The 19,753-nt window shown below is 40.8% G+C and overlaps 1 non-coding gene across 2 annotated transcripts in view; it reads left to right on the top strand.

Moving 5' to 3' along the window:
- The window catches only part of LOC100750901, a 48,527-nt gene extending 29,314 nt beyond the window's left edge, over window positions 1–19,213 (top strand). For both annotated transcript variants that reach the window (XR_003488201.2, XR_003488202.2), the window contains 2 exons: window positions 17,800–17,914; window positions 18,594–19,213. This is a non-coding gene — a transcript (uncharacterized LOC100750901). The remainder of the gene's footprint in view (window positions 1–17,799; window positions 17,915–18,593) is intronic.
- The last annotated feature ends 540 nt before the right edge of the window (window positions 19,214–19,753 follow it).

Here is a 19,753-nt window from a genome sequence, read left to right as displayed (position 1 = left end):
AATCGCCCACTGTACACTGTGACCTCTTGCTCCTATCATGAAGATACTAACTACTAGATGAGTAAAAACATTTTAACATTCAATTAAAATAAAAATGCATTAAAAAGACATTAAAAGATATATTGTACAAGTAAAAAGTATAATTTTAGGACCATTTTCATTTTGATTTTTTTTTTTTGGTTTTTCGAGACAGGGTTTCTCTGTAGTGCTTTGAATCCTGTCCTGGAACTGGCTCTTGTAGATCAGGCTGGCCTCGAACTCACAGAGATCACCTGTCTCTTCCTCCCGAGTGCTGGGATTAAAGGCATTAGCCACCAACGCCGGGCTTTCTCTTTGAATTGTTTAAACTCAAAATTAAAGCATGTATATCACCTGTATATTTTTCATTGTCTTAGAGATTCTTTATTTTCATGTGTTTGGGTGTTTTGACTGTACGTATGTATGTCTGTACATAGTGCCTTCAGAAGCTACGGATTGTTGTGAATCATCATGTAGATTCTGGAAATCAAACCTGGGTCCTCTGGAACAGTAGCCAATGCTCTTAACTCCTGAACTGTCTCTCCAAATCCTCTTTATTATTTTTATTAGCTCATATTAATATTTCTCAAAATTAATTCATTATAGCACTTCCATACATGCATAGTATGTGCTTTAATCCCACATTACTTTTTGATTCCTTTTCATCTCCCTTTCCTGCAATGGTCCCCCGTTTAATTTCATATTTTTGTAGACTTCCTAGATCCCAAATAAGACAGAAAACATGGTACTTGTTTTTATGGAAATGGCTTATTTTCCTTAGCATCTGTTTTCCTTAAATGACATAATTTCATTCTTTGTGGCCCAGACTAATTGAATAATTTTGTTCTTGTTAATTATCCAGGGGAATGCAGGGGGATGCTGGCTTCCTGCTAACCCACAGGGAGTCTAACTCCTAGGGAAGCTAAGCCACAGTCCACAGCTTCCAGGGAAGCAGGTGGGCTGACTACAGATCTTCACCTCTCCTGCTATTCTTTCAGATCCAGTCTCAACCCCAGCTCTGCTCCAGAACACCTTTCAAGCCTCCCTTGCCCCACTGCCTACATCTCCCGTGGCTCCCACAGACCTTCCCCTTTTAACCTCCCTCCCAGCCCCCAACTCCAGCAGGCTCGCTCTGCTATCTCCACAGGCCACACCTGCCAGAGAAGCAGGACTGACTGCTATTCACCTCTCCTACTCCTCCAGATCTGTTGTCACATCCCCAGCTCTGTAGACCACCTGCTGGGCTCTCCTTTTTTTTTTTTCTGCCTTCTGACTGCATCCCAAATGGATCACAAAGCTCCTTTCCTCCAACCTTCCTTCCCCCAGCTCATCTCGTTATCCCAGCCTCCAACACCAGCAGGCATTCCTTATGCATACACCAGCTGAACAGGCCAGGGAAACAGGGAAGCTGACTATAGACCTTTATCTCTCCCTTTCTTCCTCCAGATCCAATCCCCCAGTCTCATTGCCAGCACTGCAGCAGAACACATGTGGTAACCCTCCCCCAACCCCTTCTCCAGTGAATACTACAGACCTTCCCCTGCTAACCTCCGTCCCTCAACTTGTTGCTTTATCCCAGCCCCCAACTCTACCAGGACCCCCTGCTAACCTCCAGGCCACTCCTGCCAGGGAAGCAGGTGAGCTGACTGCACAATTTCACCCTTTCTTCCACTCGTCCAGGCCCAATCCTCTAGTCTCAGCATTGACACTCTAGGACACCTTCTAGCGTGACCTCTCTCTACTCTCTGTTCTATTCCAAGGAGACTAAATAAGCAGACCCTGTTGGAACACTCTGATTTCCTCCCTCCTGTGAATTCCCCCTAAACACCTAGGCTATCACCATTCCTAAATGCCATTTTCAAATACCCAGAAACACATTGTACCTGGAACCTCCAGAGGCCACATTTATCAGGTCCGCAAAAAATTTCCCACCAAGCAACACACAGCTACCACACTCTAAAAACAAGAGAGGAAACAGAAACCAAGGGGGAAACCACCTACTCAACAAAAACCACTAGATATTATCAGCACCTACCACTATAATCTTCCCAACCCCAGATGTCTAGATGCCAGTGTAAAAACACAATAACTTCCAGGAAAATATGTATCCACTATAGCCCAGCAACCTATAGCCCAGGCCCTGAAAATTCCAACATAGCTGAAGCTCAAGAAAAGGAGGTAAGAACTAGTGGCTGGTTGCTTTGCTTTTCTGATCTTCAGCTTGAAGCTTGAACCCCAATATCAGTCTCTGGACCTTTTATTTATTGTGCTACTAATATACGTATGCAACTGTCTCTATATGTCCTGATTTGATCCTTTCAGATATATGGCCAGGAGTAGAATAGATAGATGTAGGAAAGGATGATCCTTACTTCATAATATGCATGTTGTGAAATCCACAAAGAATCAATGCATAAAAAAAGAATATTGGAAACTTGGAGTATTGACATTGCAGTCAGGCATCAGTCAAAAGAAGAGGAAAGAATGGCTGACACACCCATTTGGTACAAAATAGTGCTCTTTTTTGAGACAGGGTTTCTCTGTGGCTTTGGAGGCAGTCCTGGGACTAGCTCTGGAGACCAGGCTGGTCTCGAACTCACAGAGATCCACCTGCCTCTGCCTCCCAAGTGCTGGGATTAAAGGCGTATGCCACCACCACCCAGCCAAAGTAGGACTTTTTGTAGTCCTTGGTCACAAGAAAATTCCTCCCCTCTTTCTCCCATAGTTACAGTCTCTGCTGGTGACCTACCACAGTTACCACAAAAAATCCCCCATCCTTCTGGTCTTTCATGATACATGGACTCAGTAATATAGCACACTGTAACTTTTCAACAATGAGACAAACTAAAGGCACCCAAAGTGACTCTTGCTAGCTAGGGAAGGTAGGAGTCTAGCCTAGTGCCTTTGTCTTATTTGTGATTCACTGACGAGCTTTAAATGCACTCCAAACTTAAAATGACCATAAAGATTTATTATTATTCTGGATCATTTTAGAAATTCTGCTTTTAAGTTTTTGAGGAACCTCCCTACAGGTTTCACTAGTGGCTGGACGAACTTACATTTCCACCATTAGTGAAAGAGAGAAATGTGAACCTTCTCTTCATAATAAGAGTACTCTCAAGAGTAGTGAAAGTGAGGCAGTTTATGACTTGGTAAAGCCAGGCATCAGCTTAGAATGCACTGATTGGGTGCAGAAAATAGTTTTTATAAATTTAACACAAGCCCCTTCCTCCCTTTCCTCATTGGCTGGATGATAAGGAGTTTGACCTTATTTGCCATCTAGAGCTCATCTTGCCCTCTGACACACACAGACACACACAGACACACACAGGCACACACACACACACACACACACACACACACACACACACACACACACACACACACACATCTTTGAGACAGGGTTTCTCTGTGTAACTCTGGCTGTCCTAGAACTCGCTCTGTAGACCAAACTGGACTCGATCTCAGGGACCCGTTTGCCTCTGCCTCCCAAGTGCTAGGATTAAAGGCATGTGCCACCACTGTCTGGCTACACCTGGATCTTATAGAGTTATTTCCTTAACTGAGGTTCCGTCCTTCTGCGTAAATTCAGCTTCTGTTAAGTCAACATAAAACTAGCAAGAACACCCAGTGGCTTTCATGGCTCTACAAAATCTCCTAGACAAGGATGTTCACTTGCTGTTTCTTCTCTGGAGAACCATTTCAACTCTAGGGAGTTTGTTTCATCTTTCCTATTTCTTCATTTTCTTCAATTTCTTACTTTTCTGTAATTATTTTTTGAAAAGATTTATATATTTATTATGTATACAGTGTTCAGACTGCAAGTATGTCTACAGGCCAGGAGAAGGCATCAGATCTCATTACATCTCATTACAGATGGTTGTGAGCCACAGTGCGGTTGCTGGGAATTGAATTCAGGACCTCTGGAAGAGCAGTAGCTGGTGCTCTTAATCTCTGAGCCATCTCTCCAGCCTTCTGTAATTTTTCTAAAGAATGCTTGCATTACATTTTGCTTCCTCCCACTGAAGTCTGTGTCTTTAATTTTCACTGGAAGCCACTGTACCAACTCAACCTTAGGTGACTGATAGCATTTAGCATCTTTGGTTCTTGGGTCAAACCCAGTTAGGCCAAGAAAGGTACTGTTGCATACTCAAAGCCCCGTATCAATGTTAGCATTTTGATGGTGTTAGATGGAATCTCAATGTAGTATTTATTTATTTATTTATTTATTTATTTATTTATAATGATCATATATTTTCTTTTTTTTTGAGTTTATAATACAAGCACAACATTTCCTTCTTCCTTTTCTTCCTTCAAATCTTCCCATAGCTGGGTGTTGGTGGCACACGCCTTTAATCCCAGCACTTGGGAGGCAGAGGCAGGCAATCTCTGTGAGTTCAAGGCCAGCCTGGTCTACAGAGCAAGTTCCAGGACGACCTCCAAAGCAATATAGAGAATCCCTGTCTCGGAAAAAACAAAACAAAACAAAAAACAAAAACAAACCCTTCCCATATACCATTCCTCATACTCCTTCAAATGCATGGCCTTTTTTTTCAATGATTGTTATTGCATGCATATATATATATATATATGCACATATATATGCATATATAAGGTTATATTTCCTAAATATAACCTTTTGGGTCTGAATAATGTTACTTGTATGTATGTTTCCAATTCTAACTGTTTGGCACTGGAAAAACAGTTGTGCTCTTCCCTCGCAAGACTATCACTCCTGTTTCCAACTTTCCTTGGTTGCCTGTAGTTCTTTATGTAGGACTGAGGCCTTGTGAGTTTCCCACCCCGCAAGCATTCATTCTGACATGTCTTCAGTTTAGTTTTTATTTGCATTTCCCTGATTTTTAAAGATTATTTAGGGAGCTACGAGAATGAGAAGGGAAGAAGAGGAAGGATGCAGAGGTCATGAGGGAGCAGAAAGGTTGAGTCAGGTGTAGATTAGAAGAAAGGATATGTGATAGGCAGGGTTTTAGCTGGGGGGGGTGGTAGGGGAGGAAGGGAGGGAGAAAGGAACTGGGATTGTCATGTAAAACAATCTTGTTTCTAATTCAAATAAAAAATGATAAAAAATTTATTTATTAGTGATTTATACATATTTATATGACAAATACCTGTTCATTTCAACTGCTGTTTAATGTTTGGTTATTGTTATTTATCTATACTGGATGTTAATCCCTTGATAGATACATCTTTTACTTTTCTTTCCTTTTTTTTTGTGTGGGGGAGATGGGTATTTGAGACAGGTTTTCTCTGTGTAGTACTGGCTGTCCTGGAACTCACTCTGTAGACCAGGCTGGCCTCGAACTCACAGATCCATCTGCCTTCTCTGTCTCCTGAGTTCTGGGACTAAAAGAGTGTACCACCACCGCCTGGCTTCTTCTTCTTCTTCTTCTTCTTCTTCTTCTTCTTCTTCTTCTTCTTCTTCTTCTTCTTCTTCTTCTTCTTCTTCTTCTTCTTCTTCTTTCTTCTCCTTCTTCTCCTTCTTCTCCTCCTCCTTCTACAAAAAAAAAAAACAAAAAACCACCCCCCCTTCAAAAAAACTATTGTTTTAGAGAAGGCCTTACTATTAACTTATACTGGCCTAGAACTCAGGATCCCCCTGTTTCTCCCAAGTATTTTAGGTATGTGTCACAATGATTCTCTAGATCAACAATTTTTTGAATCTTACTATTTTTTCTTAAAAGGAATAAAGAAAAATGACTTTGAATGTATATGTGATCAGTTTCTTGTTAGTGCAACTGTGGTTTCTATTATATGTTTAGCCTTTCATGACTTATAGACTATAATATGAACTTTACAACTACATAAAAGGTGAAGCCTATAACTTTAGGAGGAAAATTCATTATAAGAGCTATGGTTTAAATACTTATGCTTACAGAATTGTATTTGCATCATTAAAGTTAACAAGTATATAATGTTAAATTTGTCACAGTAACTTCAATTTTCTCACCAAACTTGTGAGAAACTTATTTTCAATGACTTTGATGAGCCCATTAAAATTTACCGGTATGGGAAATGTCTACATTTTAAATTTGAGATATTTTTATTATTGTAAGTTGTTCCAACAAAAGAAGTACTGCTTACAGCAGTGCTTTTTTTTTCTTCAAAAATTAGAATGGAAAAATTTCTTTTTTTCCCATACACCACAGAGGTTAATGGCAAAATAAATAAGCAGCTCAAATAAAAGTTGAAAATTACTTGTGGTTATTCTCAGGCCATTAAAAATGTTTTTCATTCCTTCTATATTTCAGATTATGACCTAGTAACCTGTCACATTGGGTACCATTTTACCATTCTTTGACATTTTCTTCTTCTCAAATCTCTTATATCCACATTTAAATATTTGGTCATTTCCTAAAGAAAAAGACTTCATAATTATAGACTTTAACTTACTACACTGTGTATTATCAGATATATGAATATACCTGGTGTGTGTATATACACACCAAATTTGCTAAGAGTGTAGTAGTTTGATATTTTAATTTTTCAATGTGGCAGACTACACATACTTCTTATTTTAAGTATTTGTATGTATAAAATTCAGTGGTATTAGATATGTTCATATATATATATATATATATATATATATATATATATATATTCAGGATGCTTTAAGCCATCTGTCTGGAATGCTAAGACTAATTTATGAGCAGCAGAAACTTGTTCATAGTTCTGAAGCCTGTGAAGTTCAAGATCAATTCACCAGCAGATTTGATGTTTGGTGAGAGCTGTTGTTTATGGAAGGCAGACATCATGTCCATCTTTACATGATAGAAAGGATTAGAAGCTTTCTTCAAACCTTTTTAAAAGTCATTAATTTTATTCAAGAAGGCAGCGTGCTCATGCTCCAAATACTCCCCCAAGGCATTGTGCTGGTTAGTGTTCGTTTTCAACTTGACACAACTCTGAAGAATGTCCTGATACAGAATTATCTAGATCAGATTGCCCCACAGGCATGTCTGTAGGACAATGTCATCATTATTTTTTCCTTTCTTTCATTTAAATTAGAAACAAGCTTGTTTTACATGTAGATCCCAGTTCCCTCTTCCTCACCTCCTCCCCTGCCCCTGCCCCTCCCCCAATCCCTATCCAATCTTTTCTGGTCCCCAGGGAGGGAGAGGCCCTCCATGGGGGAATCTTCAAAGTCTGTTATATCATTTGGAGCAGGGCCTAGACCCTCCCCCATGTGTCTAGGCTGAGAGTGTATCCCTCTCTCTGGAATGGGCTCCCAAAGTCCGTCCATTTGTATATTAGGGATAAATACTGATCACACTGTCGGAGACCCCATAGATTGGCCAGGCCTCCTAACTGACACCCATATTCAGGGGGTCTGGATCAGTCCTATGCTGGTTTACCATCTATCAGTCTGGGGTCCATGAGCTCCCCCTTGTTCAGGTGAGCTGTTTCTGTGGGTTTCTCCAACCTGGTCTTGACCCCTTTGCTCATCATTCTTCCCTCTCTGAAACAGGATTCCAGGAGTTCATTCAGCTCAGTGTTTAGCTGTGGGTGTCTGCTTCTGCTTCCATCAGCTACTGGATGAAGGCTCTAGGATGGCATATAAGGTAGTCATCAATCTCATTATCTGGGAAAGGGCATTTAAGGTAGCCTCTCCGCTATTGCTTAGATTGCTAGTTGGGGTCATCCTTGTAGATCTCTAGTTATTTCCCTAGTGCCAGATTTCTCTTTGCACCTATAATGGCTCCTATTATGGTATCTCTTTTCTTATTCTCCTCTATTCTTCCCTGACTCAATCTTCCTGCTCTCTCATGTCCTCCTCTCCCCTCCTCCCCTTCTCTTTCTCCCAACTACCTCTCCCTTCCCCACATGCTCTCAATTAGCTCAGGAGATCTTGTACCTTTCCCCTTCTCCAGGGGACCATATATGTTTCTCTTAGGGTCCTCCTTGTTTCCTAGCTTCTCTGGCAGTGTGGATTGTAGGTTGGTAATCCTTTGCTCTAGGTCCAAATTCCATATATGAGTGAATACGTACCATGTTTGTCTTTTTGTGACTGGGTTACCTCACTCAGGATGGTTTCTTCTAGTTCCATCCATTTGCCTGCAAATTTCAAGATTCCATTGTTTTCTTCCATTGAGTAGTACTCCATTGTGTAAATGTGCCACATTTTCTTTATCCATTCTTCAGTTGAGGGGCATCTAAGTTGCTTCCAGGTTCTGGCTATTACAAATAATGCTGCTATGAACATAGTTGAACAGATGTCCTTGTATGAATTTGCATCTTTTGGGTATATGCCTAAGAGTGGAATTGCTGGATCTTGTGACAGACTGATTCCCATTTTCCTGAGGAATCGCCATACTGATTTCCAAAGTGGCTGTACTGTACTCCTACCAGCAGTGGAGGAGTGTTCCCTTTTCTCCACATCCTCTCCAGCATAAACTGTCATTGGTGTTCTTGATTTAGCCATTCTTTTTGTTTGTTTGTTTGTTTTAGAGACAGGGTTTCTCTGTGTCTTTGGAGGCTGTCCTGGAACTAGCTTTTGTAGACCAGGCTGGTATCGAACTCACAGAGATCCACCTGCCTCTCCCTCTGGAGTGCTGGGATTAAAGGCGCTTGCCACCACTGCCTGGCTGATTTTAGCCAATCTGACAGGAGTAAGATGGTATCTCAGAGTTGTTTTTTTATTAGCATTTCCCTAATGGCTAAGGATCTTGAACACTTTAAGTGTCTTTCTGCCATTTTAGATTCCTCTATTGAGAATTCTCTATTTAGTTCTGTACTCCTCTTTTTTTTTATTAATTCAAGTTAGGGAACAGGCTTGTTTCACATGTAAGTCCCTACTCCCTCTCCCTTCCCTCACCCCCATCCCTCCTCCCCCACCCTCAATCTACCCCCAACCCCATCCACCCACCACTCCCCAGGCAGGGTAGGGCCCTCAATGGGGGCTCTGCAAAGTCCACCAAATCTTCCTGAGATGGGCCTAGGCCCTTCCCCGTGTGTCCAGGGCCAGAGTGTATCCCTTCACGTGGGATGGGCTCTCAAAGTCCCTTCTTACACCAGGGAAAAATACTAATCCACTTCCAGAGGCCCCCTGGAGTGCAGAGGCCTCCTTATTGGCATCCATGTTCAGGGGGCTGGATCAGTCTTGTACTGGCCTCCCAGGTAGCATCTGGGGTCGATGTGTTCCCCCTTGTTCAGGCCAACTGTTTCTGTGGGTTTCACCAACCTGGTACAGACCCCTTTGATCTTCATTCCTCCCTCTCTTCAACTAAATTCCAGATTTCAGCTCAGTGTATTTCTGTGGATGTCTGTCTCTGCTTCCATCAGCCACTGGATGAGTGCTCTAGGATGGCATAAAGAGTAGTCCTCAATCTCATTTTAGGGGAAGGGCTTTTAGGTTATCCTTTCTTTCATTGCCTGGACTGTCAGATCGTGTCATCCTTGTAGGTCTCTGGAGATCTCCCTAGTTCCAGATCTCTTCTCGAACCTATAATGGCTCCCTCTGATATGGTATCTCTCATCCTGCTCTCTCTCCTCTATTCTTCCCCCAACTCAATATCTCTGCTCCTCCATTTCGTCTCCTCTACTCCTCTTCTTGTGCTCTAATTGTGGCAGCTCCCTCTCACCTACCCTCATGCTCCCAATTAGCTCAGGAGTTCATGTCACTTCCCATTCCTGAGGTCTATTTATCCCTTAGAGTCCTTCATGTTTCCTAGTTTCTTTGGTGAAGAGGATTATAGGCTAGTAAACCTTTGCTCTATGTCTAAAATTCATATATGAGTGAATACATACCATGATTGTCTTTTTGTGACTGGGTTACCTCACTCAGGATGGTTTCTTCTAGTTCCATCCATTTGCCTGTGCAAGATTCCATTGCTTTTTTTTTCTGCTGAGTAGTACTCCATTGTATAAATATACCACATTTTCTCTATCCATTCTTCAGTTGACGGGCATCTAGGTTGCTTCCAGTTTCTGGCTATTACAAACAATGCTGCTATGAACATGGTTGAACATATGTCCTTGTTGTATGAACATTCACTATTTGGGTATATACCCAAGAGAGGAATGGCTGGATCTTGAGGTAGATTGATTCCCATTTTTCTGAGCAACCGCCATACTGATTTCCAGAGTGGTCTTACAAGTTCACACTCCCACCAGCAATGGAGGAGTGTTCCTTCTTCTCTGCATCCTCTCCAGCATAGGTTGTCATTGGTATTTTTGATTTTAGCCATTCTGACAGGTGTGAGGTGGTATCTCAGAGTTGTTTTGAGTTGCATTTCTCTGATGGCCAAGGATTTTGAGCACTTTCTTAAGTGTCTTTCAGCCATTTCAGATTCCTCTGTTGAAAATTCTCTGTTTAGTTCTGCACCCCACTTTTTAATTTCATTGTTTGGTGTTTTGGTGGCTAGCTTCTTGAGCTCCTTGTATATTTTGGAAATCAGCCCTCTGTCAGATGTAGGTTTGGTGAAGATCTTTTCCCATTCTGTGGGTGGTCATTTTGTCTTACTGACTGTGTCCTTTGCTTTATAGAAGCTTCTCAGTTTCAGGAGGTCCCATTTATTAATTGCAGACCTCAGTGTCTGTGCTACTGGCGTGATGTTCAGAAATTGGTCTCTTTGTGCCAATTTGTTCAAGGGTAATTCCCACTTTCTCTTCTAGAAGATTCAGTGTGTATGGATTTATGGAGAGATCTTTGATCCATTTGCACTTAAGTTTCGTGCATGGTGACAGGTATGGATCTATCTGCAATCTTCTGCATGTCCAAATCCAATTGTGCCAGCACCATTTGTTGAAGATGCTATCTTTTTTTCCATTGTATAGATTTAGCACTTTTGTCAAAAATAAGATGTTCGTAGGTGCGTGGGTTAATATCTGGGTCTTCAATTAGATTCCATTGGTCTATCTGCCTATTGGCAAGGAAAACCAAGCTGTTTTCAGAACTATGGCTCTATAGTAGAGCTTGAAGTCGGGGATGGTGATGTCTCCAGAAGATCTTTTATGGTAAAGAGTTGTTTTGGCTATCCTGGGTTTTTTATTTTTCCATATAAAGTTGAGTATTGTTCTTTCAATGTCTGTGAAAAACTGTGTTGGGATTTTGATGGGATTGCGTTGAATCTGTAGATTGCTTTTGGTAGGATTGCCATTTTTACTATGTTAATTCTACCTATCCAAGAGCATGGGAGATCTTTCTATTTTCTGGTATCTTCTTTAATTTCTTTCTTTAAAGTCTCAAAGTTCTTATTGTACAGGTCTTTCACTTTTTTGGTTAGTGTTACCCCCAAATATTTTATGTTGCTTGTGGATATTGTGATTCCATGATTTCTTTCTCATTGGTTTTATCATCTGTATACAGTAGAGCTACAGATTTTTTTGAGTTCATTTTGTATCCTGCTACCTTGCTGAAGGTGTTTATCAGCTGTAGGAGTTCCCTGGTAGAGTTTTTCGGGTCAGTAATGTAGACTATCATGTCATCTGCAAATAGTGAAAGTTTGATTTCTTCCTTTCCTTTTTGTATCCCTTTGATCCCCCTTTCTTGTCTTATTGCTCTGGCTAGAACTTCAAGTACAATATTGAAGAGATATGGAGAGAGTGGACAGCCTTGTCTTGTTCCTGATTTTATAGGAAACGCTTTGAGTTTCTCTCCATTTAGTTTGATGTTGGCTATTGGTTTGGTGTATATTGCGTTTATCATGTTTAGATATGTTCCTGTTATTCCTGTTCTCTCCAAGATCTTTATCATGAAGGGATGTTGGATTTTGTCAAAGGCTTTTCAGCATCTAATGAGATGATCATGTGGTTTTTCTTTTTCAGTTTGTTTATATGGTGGATTACATTGATGGATTTTCATAAGTTAAACCATCCTTGCATCCCTGGGATGAAGCCTACTTGATCGTGGTGGATGATTTTTCTGATATGTTCTTGGATTCGATTAGCCAATACTTTATTGAGTATTTTAGCATCGATGTTCATGAGGGATATCCGTCTGTAGTTCTCTTTCTTAGTCATATCTTTGTGTGGCTTGGGTATCAAAGTGATTGTAGCCTTGTAGAAAGAGTTTGGCAATATCCCATCTGCTTCTATTGTGTAGAACAGTTTGAGGAATACTGGTATCAGCTCTTGTTTGAATTTCTGGTATAATTCTGCAGTGAAGCCGTCTGGCCCTGGGCTTTTTTTGGTTGGGAGGCTTTTGATGACTGCTTGTATTTCATTAGGGGTTATGGGTTGATTTAAACTGTTTATCTGATCTTGGTTTAATTTTGGTAAGTGATATTTATCCAGAAAACTGTCCATTTTCCTTTAGATTTTCCAATTTTGTGGACTACAGGTTTTCAAAGTATGACCTGAAGATTCTCTGGATTTCCCCAGTGTCCGTTGTTATATCTCCCTTTTTGTTTCTGATTTTATTAATTAGCATGCTCTCTCTCTGCCTTTTGGTTAGTTTGTTTAGAGGTTTGTCTATCTTGTTGATCTTTTCAAAGAACCAACTCTTTGTTTCATTGATTCTTTGTAATGTTTTCCTAGTTTCTACTTTATTGATTTCAGCTCTCAGGTTGATTATTTCCTGGCGTCTACTCCTCCTTGGTGAGTTTGCTTCTTTTTACTCTAATGCTTTCAGTTGATCTGTCAATTCTCTAATGTGACTTTTCTCCAGTTTCTTCATGTGGGCACTTAGTGCTATGAACTTCCCTCTTAGCACTGCTTTCAGAGTGTCCCATAAGTTTGGGTATGTTGTGTCTTCATTCTCATTAAATTCTAGGAAGTCTTTAGTTTCTTTTTTTATTTCTTCCTCAACCCAGGAATGGTGCAATTGGGTGTTATTTATTTTCCAAGAGTATGTAGGTTTTCTGCCATTCATATTGCTGTTGAATTCTAGCTTTAATGCATGGTGATCTGATAAGACACAGGGGGTTATTTCAATTCTTTTGTAACTAAGGAGGTTTGCTTTGCTGCCTACTATGTGGTCAATTTTAGAGAAGGTGCCATGTGGCGCTGAGAAGAAGGCATATTCTTTTGTGTTTGGATTGAATGCTCTATAGATATCCATGAAACCCAGTTGTGTTCCCCACTTTTTAATTGGATTGTTTGGTGTTTTGGAGACTAGCTTCTTGAGTTCTTTGTATATTTTGGGTATCAGCCCTCTGTCAGATATGGGGTTGGTGAATATCTTTTCCCTTTCTGTGGGCTTCCGTTTTGTTTTGGTGACTGTGTCCTTTGCCTTACAGAAGCTTCTCAGTTTCAGGAGGTTCCATTTTTAATTGTCGATCTCAGTGCATGTGCTACTGGTGTTATGTTCAGAAAGCGGTCCCCTGTTGCAATTCGTTCAAGATACCTGCCACTTTCTGTTCTACGAGGTTCAGTGTGGCTGGATTTATATTGAGGTCTTTGATCCATTTGGGAATACCTTCATTATTAACTGAAGTAGGAAGACCTACCCTGAATGTAGGTTGTATTTCATTTGCTGGGTCCTGGATTGTGTAAGAACAGAGAAAAACCCCGGGTGTGGTGGCATATACCTTGAATTCCACCACTCAGGAGTCAGAGGCAGGCAGATTTCTGTGAATTTGGGTAAGTCTGGTCTCCATAGCAATTTCTAGGACAGCTGTGGCTACATAGATACATCCTGTCACAAACAACACAAGCAGCAACAGCAGCAGCAAAACGAAACAGCAGGAACAATGGCAGAAAGAAAGCACTAAACAAAACAAAACAACAATCGAGAAAGCAATAACAAACCAAAACAACAACAGAGTAGAGAAAACAATAACAAAACACAATATCAACAACAGAGTAGACAAAACAATAGGAAAACAAAACAAGAACAACAACAGAAAGCTAGTTGAGCAGTAAGCACCAGGGAATTGTGCAGGAATTCGTTTGCTGCCCTCTTGCTCTTGACTGTGGATATGCTATGGCTAGCCGCTTGTATTCCTGCCTTGACTTTCCCAAAATGATGGACTTAAACTTGGAATTGTAAGCTAAATAAGCCCTTTTATCCCTAAATTGCTTTCTGTCAGGGTGTTTTATCGCAGCAACAGAAAGGAAAGTAGGAAAGGTCACATCTCTTAGTATTGTCCTCAGAGATTATGTTCCAATCTATGCATTTTGAATAAACAACTTAACGAATGGGAAAATAGTTGCAAAGATGGATTCTACTGGTCAATATGCTGACTATGTAAGGAACTCCGGTAAACCAACAGTAAAATTTATTTGATTAAAAATGGACAATGTTATAATCTCAAAAAAGCCAATTAAAACCAAAAGGGCAACAGACCTAAGTAGGTCTTTCTCAAAAGATGATATACAAATGGAAATTGCTGGTTGCTCATCACTGGTGACAAATGTAAACTAAAATCCCCACAGGATACCATTCCATACTTTTTACCTGTTCCTTTAGACATTAATTTAGAGCTTTCCACTCCTAAGAATTTAATATTCTGTGGTACTTCTTACAATCAGTAGTATTTTAGCATGTATTCAATGCCATATGAATTATGGTAACTATAATTTGTGTTTGATCCTGCTCCAAGCACAGTAATATAGACTTGGAACATGTAAACAAAGGCATATGTACACATGCAGTATGTATATACGTGCATGTTATTAGGGATAAAAATGAGCATTTGCATACTCAGACACCCTGCTGATAAGCACTAAGAAGAAATGTGATATGCCGGCTGCTATTCTTTTTCTAGACACTAGAGGGAGATCACGATTCACGGGAAAAAATGAATGCACCCTTTCAAAAAAAGTGAGCAGATTCCCCCACCCCTTTTCTCCTACTGAGCCAGTGTTTTCTTTCCGGGGAATTAGTATTTTTCTACTTGGTCTAGAAACTTTAGAAGTATAGGTATGATTGAGAGGATTAATCGATGTCTGAGGACATAATGGAAGCTAGCGAAGTTACGATTCTTTTATTTGTTTGATTAGTTGCCAGAGAGCCAGACATAGCACGTAATTATGGTATACAAGTCCTGTTATAACAATTGATATGGATTTTGGGTATTCAAGATACACAGGCTTCTTATTTCTTCTACACACACACACACACACACACACACACACACACTGTTGTACATGGTTGAGCATGGCATTAGTAGGCAGCCAGTGGTGTGGGAAAATTTGGTTCCCCAGTTGCTGTCATGAAAATGCTGTTTCAATTCAATATCCGAAACATCCGAGTCCTTAAAGCTGCAACAGGAGAGCAAAGGCAGATTTTTTTTAATGAGCACCTTATTATTTGTGGAATGGTTTTCTTTCTATTAGAAGGTAACATTCAACTCTCTCGCTGTATCCATGTCTAGAAAAATAAAGGGTAGAAAAATGAAAACTGAACATTCATAAATTAGAATCAATCTGGGACTATTGCTGGTGGGAGACTCAGAGAGGTATGGAAAGCTTCTGGACTTTCCACTCTGTGAAGACACCTCGAATCCAACTAGTTTACAGTTTTGCATGCTGTTCGAACTGTAGCTATCTAGAACTGGGTGGATGTTTGAGGCAAGACTTAGCTCTGGAAGATTAGAAAAAGTCTGACTGAGAAGGCAGAAAATACAAACAGTTTCCTTGTTTCTAACATTAGATAAAGAGTGTCAAAGGTAGAGAGGAGACCTGGAGGGGCGTGGTATGGTGTTGGCAGTTGGAGTGAGCAGGTGAGAAAAGGGGCAACATCCTCCTCTGTGTCTCAAGAGAGAGGTTAGCATACCAACTGCAAATACTGTTAAACACATCATGCTTTCCTCTGCTTGTTCCTTAGCTAAAGTGTCTAAACATGTAGTATTCTGAGCAGAGACAGTGAGATATTTAAAGACATCTAGACAAGGATGTTTGCCATGACCAGCGTTCAGCAATATGTGTTCTCAAAAGTAGACAGGGGAAAAATAAGAAGCAGCTGTCAATAACTGATGTGTGGGACTTTTGGGTACGATGTCGGACTAGAAGCTGCCTTGCTGCGACCCATTATGGAGAACAGTCAGAAAATACAGATTTATTCTAAATAGAGAAAGAGGGAGAACTTAGAAGTCCATAAATGCAGTGACGGAACATCAGAGAAGTACCACGCAAGAAAGGAGGAATGCAGAAGAAAGAAGCTAAGCTGACCACACTTTCAGCTGTATGCATATAGGGTGGGGGGTTGAGAGCTGAAGCCCCAGGGAACACAGAGGCTGATGAGATGGCTCAGTGGTTAAGAATACTTGTTCTTCCAGAGGACCTGGGTTTGATTTCCAGCCCTCACATGACAGCTCACAACCATCTGTAACTCCAGTTCCAGTGGATCCACTGTCATCTTCTGACCTTTCTGGGCACCAGGCACCTAGCGTGGTACACATGCAAAACACTTATGTACATAATAAATAAAATAAATAAATCCAAAAGCAAGCAAACAAACAAAAAGAGGCAAGGCAGGTAACCCCAGTGAAAGGAGACTGGCAATCTTAATGTTACCATGAAGAATGGAGTCTGCCTCTGGGTGGAAACCTGCCATAGACAAATGCTTCTTCCATCTTTAATCAGAGAAACCTCTTTGTGAAATGACTGATGTTGGAGGCAGAGAGAGATATAGCCAAGAATAAGTGACAGTTGAGTGTTCATCCCTAAACAGGATATTCATACCACACACTCTCTAGCACGCAGGGAACATTGTAGAAGAGGTGGCAGAAAGAATGTAAGAAGAGCTGTGAGCTTTGACATTCTGGGCATGTCACAGCCATTGCAATCATGATCTCACAGCAGCTGCTGTTGCCACCACTGGGCCTTCACAAGACTGGGCCTGTCAGCAGTCTCAGATCAGGGAGGAGCTCATGGGGCCCTGTCCTTTCCTGCTACTGGGGGATTCTAAGGGAAGGCAGTAATTTCCTTTAGTTATATGCCCATGGGTGAGTCCACCAGGCTCTAATGAACTTGTATCCAAATAGATAGCTCTGGTTAAACTCAGTGGAGCACAGAATAAAACAGAAAGACATACATGCCGAAAAGGGACTTGCAGGGAAGGGAGATGTGTTGACAGGGCTGGGGGAATATAAAAAGGGGCAGGGAGAATAACAAGAATATGTCACATGCATGTATGAAATTGTGATTTGGTCATGACCAAAATTTATTATGGAAACTATTGAGCTTCAATAGGCTGCATGTTTCAGTTTGAATGGTAGATGAAAGTACTTTCAAAAAATATTTTTGAGAATACTTTCAGATACTTGTGAGAAATTATGTCCTATGACTTCGGTGAAATTGAAAATTCCTTTGTGAAAGCAAAGCAATGTTTGAGAATTCAAAGACTACACAAATGTAAATAAAACATTTTGAGAAACAAAACATGTGAAAACCCAAAAAGAAAGATGGCATGATCACAGGAGTAATTAACTTGATTTGTTTGAAAAGAACAGTTGAGGGTTGGAGAGATAGCTCAGTGGTTAAGAGCACTGACTGCTCTTCCAGAGGAACCCAGCTTCAATTCCCAGCACCCACACGACAGCTCACAGCTGTCTGTAATTCCAGTTCCAGGTGATCTGGCAACCCCCCCCCCCCACACACAGACACATATGCACATAAAGTAAAATAAATCTTTAAAAACAGAATAGTTGGAAGTATTAATATATTCTCAGATACAACTCTTGATATAATGAGGGATTTAGATAATCCAGTGGGAAAGAACAGCAATATAATGGTGGTCTAACCAAAATTATGACGAGGAGTCAGCTCACTAAATGTATTGGCTTTGTAACATATGTGGTGAAACATTCACTCAATTTATGGAAATATTACTATTTTTACAGCAGGATGCCAAACTCTCATTTTTTTTTTTACCCACAGAGCAGTGCCTTCTGAATACTATTTGTGTTACAGTGAGCAAGGCTCACAAAAGTTTAGGAGAGTAGGACTGCCACGACAAAGGAGAACAAGGACTGGGTCACTAGACTGCAATTTGGTGAGTGTGTGCTATGTATTGTGAGCTTGTAAGAGACTCAGCTGTGGTGCAACTGATAGCTATGAGAAGCAGTCAAGGGCCTCTTTACCATAGGCCTTTCCGGCTCCAAAATAGTGTTCAATTAACCTCCATACACATATTCGTGGTCTGGGATAGTGAGGGTCTATAACATAATGGCACAGAACGTGTCCAGTTTAGGAGTAGGCAAGAAGGGAACAGAGTGTACCTCCTGACCCATCCATTGAATAAGAAAGCAGAGGTATGAACCAGGCTATTCACTGGCAAGAAGGTGTTGATTTTGGAACTAGTGTGTGCTGGGTGTATGCATGAAGGGAGCAATAGCACAACTATTAACATTTGTTCCTGGCACAAAAGGAAGTTTTGAGTGGGGTTAGAAGCAATTTTGATCTGTAGAACTTGGGGCCTAACAATGATTTTGCTTTTTCTGGAAAACCTTTCTCACCTTGCTTGGGGAGCCCAGTTGGCTGGTTCTACCAAATTAGTAGCTGGAAGAAACAGCAAGTATCATGGGCAAAATGAGGAACTATGGCAGAACATAAAGTCCTGGCAGCATGAGACAGATACCTCATTTGCATAGATTTTCTTTTTTTGTCAGACAGCAGAGATTTGCAAATAGTGAGGAAATCCTCTCAGCCCTCATTAAAGTTTCTCTTTGCAGTGGACATCAGTTAACACAGAAGCCCAAAACTGGTCAAAGTGCTAAGAGTAAGCGACTGTTGAGTGTACACTCTAAATGAGACCTCCATATCACCCTCTCCGAGAGGAATGGACGTCATGAGAGGGAGACAGAAAGAATGTATCAGCTGGAGGATAGGGAAGACTGATGTGAAATGTAATTTTCTGGACAAGGCAAAGCAAAGCACATGTGATCTCTCCAACTGTAGGCACTGGAACAAGATTGGATCATCACCATTTCATCATGCATGGCAGAAGGACTCATGAAGCCCCATCACTGACTAAGAGGCTATGGCTAGCTAATGGGTCTCTGGGGAGAGGTGCAGTTTGTTTTTTTTCTCCAGTGGTGTAGTCATTGATAAATTGTCCATGCTCCATTGAGAAACCCTAAACTCATGTTCCTGTAACACAACTCAAAGAATAAGCAAAAAAGATAAAGTAGGAGGGGCTTGTCTGGAAGAATTTCAGCCGTGGAGATGGGTGTGTGTGTGAGAGGAAACTACGGATGAAAATGGCCCAAACCCAGTGCGCATATGAATAAAATTGTCAAATAATCAACAACCAGTTTGATGTTAATGTAAAATAAATAGCATCTTGGATTTATGGTGTCATTTTATTTCCCATTTAACTTTCCATTCATTTGGCCCTTCATTGTTTTCTTTAACAAATAATCAATCAAGTACCTACTATGGACTAAGTAATGCATCTGCATTACAGAAATAGCGAGCCCTATTTGGGGGATTTTTTTCCCTCCTGATACAATAATCATACAAGTAAACTGAAATTCATGCCCATGTGACAGGTGTGATGACTAAGGTTTGCAGACAATACAGGGAGTGCAGACAAGGAGCCAAGGCAAGTTTCCTGTAAAAGTATGTGTGTGAGTTACATCCTGAAGGAAAGATGAAGAGCCAGACAGGAAACTGAGAAGATTAGGACTGGAAGAACAGAATGTAACAATGCCAAGAATTCAGGAAAGTGAAGTACTTCAGAATGTCTAAAGTTACAGGGGACATGCCGAGAGAAGCAGGAAATGACTCTGGTGACACTGAGAAGGACCTGTGAGCTAAATTTATTGGCTTTTTGAGACAGGGTTTCTCTGTGTAACAATCCTGGCTGTCCTGGAACTTGCTTTGCTGACCA

This window comes from Cricetulus griseus, chromosome X, assembly GCF_003668045.3.
Source record: "Cricetulus griseus strain 17A/GY chromosome X, alternate assembly CriGri-PICRH-1.0, whole genome shotgun sequence".
In the NCBI taxonomy this organism is placed as follows: domain Eukaryota; kingdom Metazoa; phylum Chordata; class Mammalia; order Rodentia; family Cricetidae; genus Cricetulus; species Cricetulus griseus.
The sequence above is the reverse complement of the archived record's forward strand: the minus strand, read 5'-3'. Positions and strand labels throughout refer to the sequence as shown.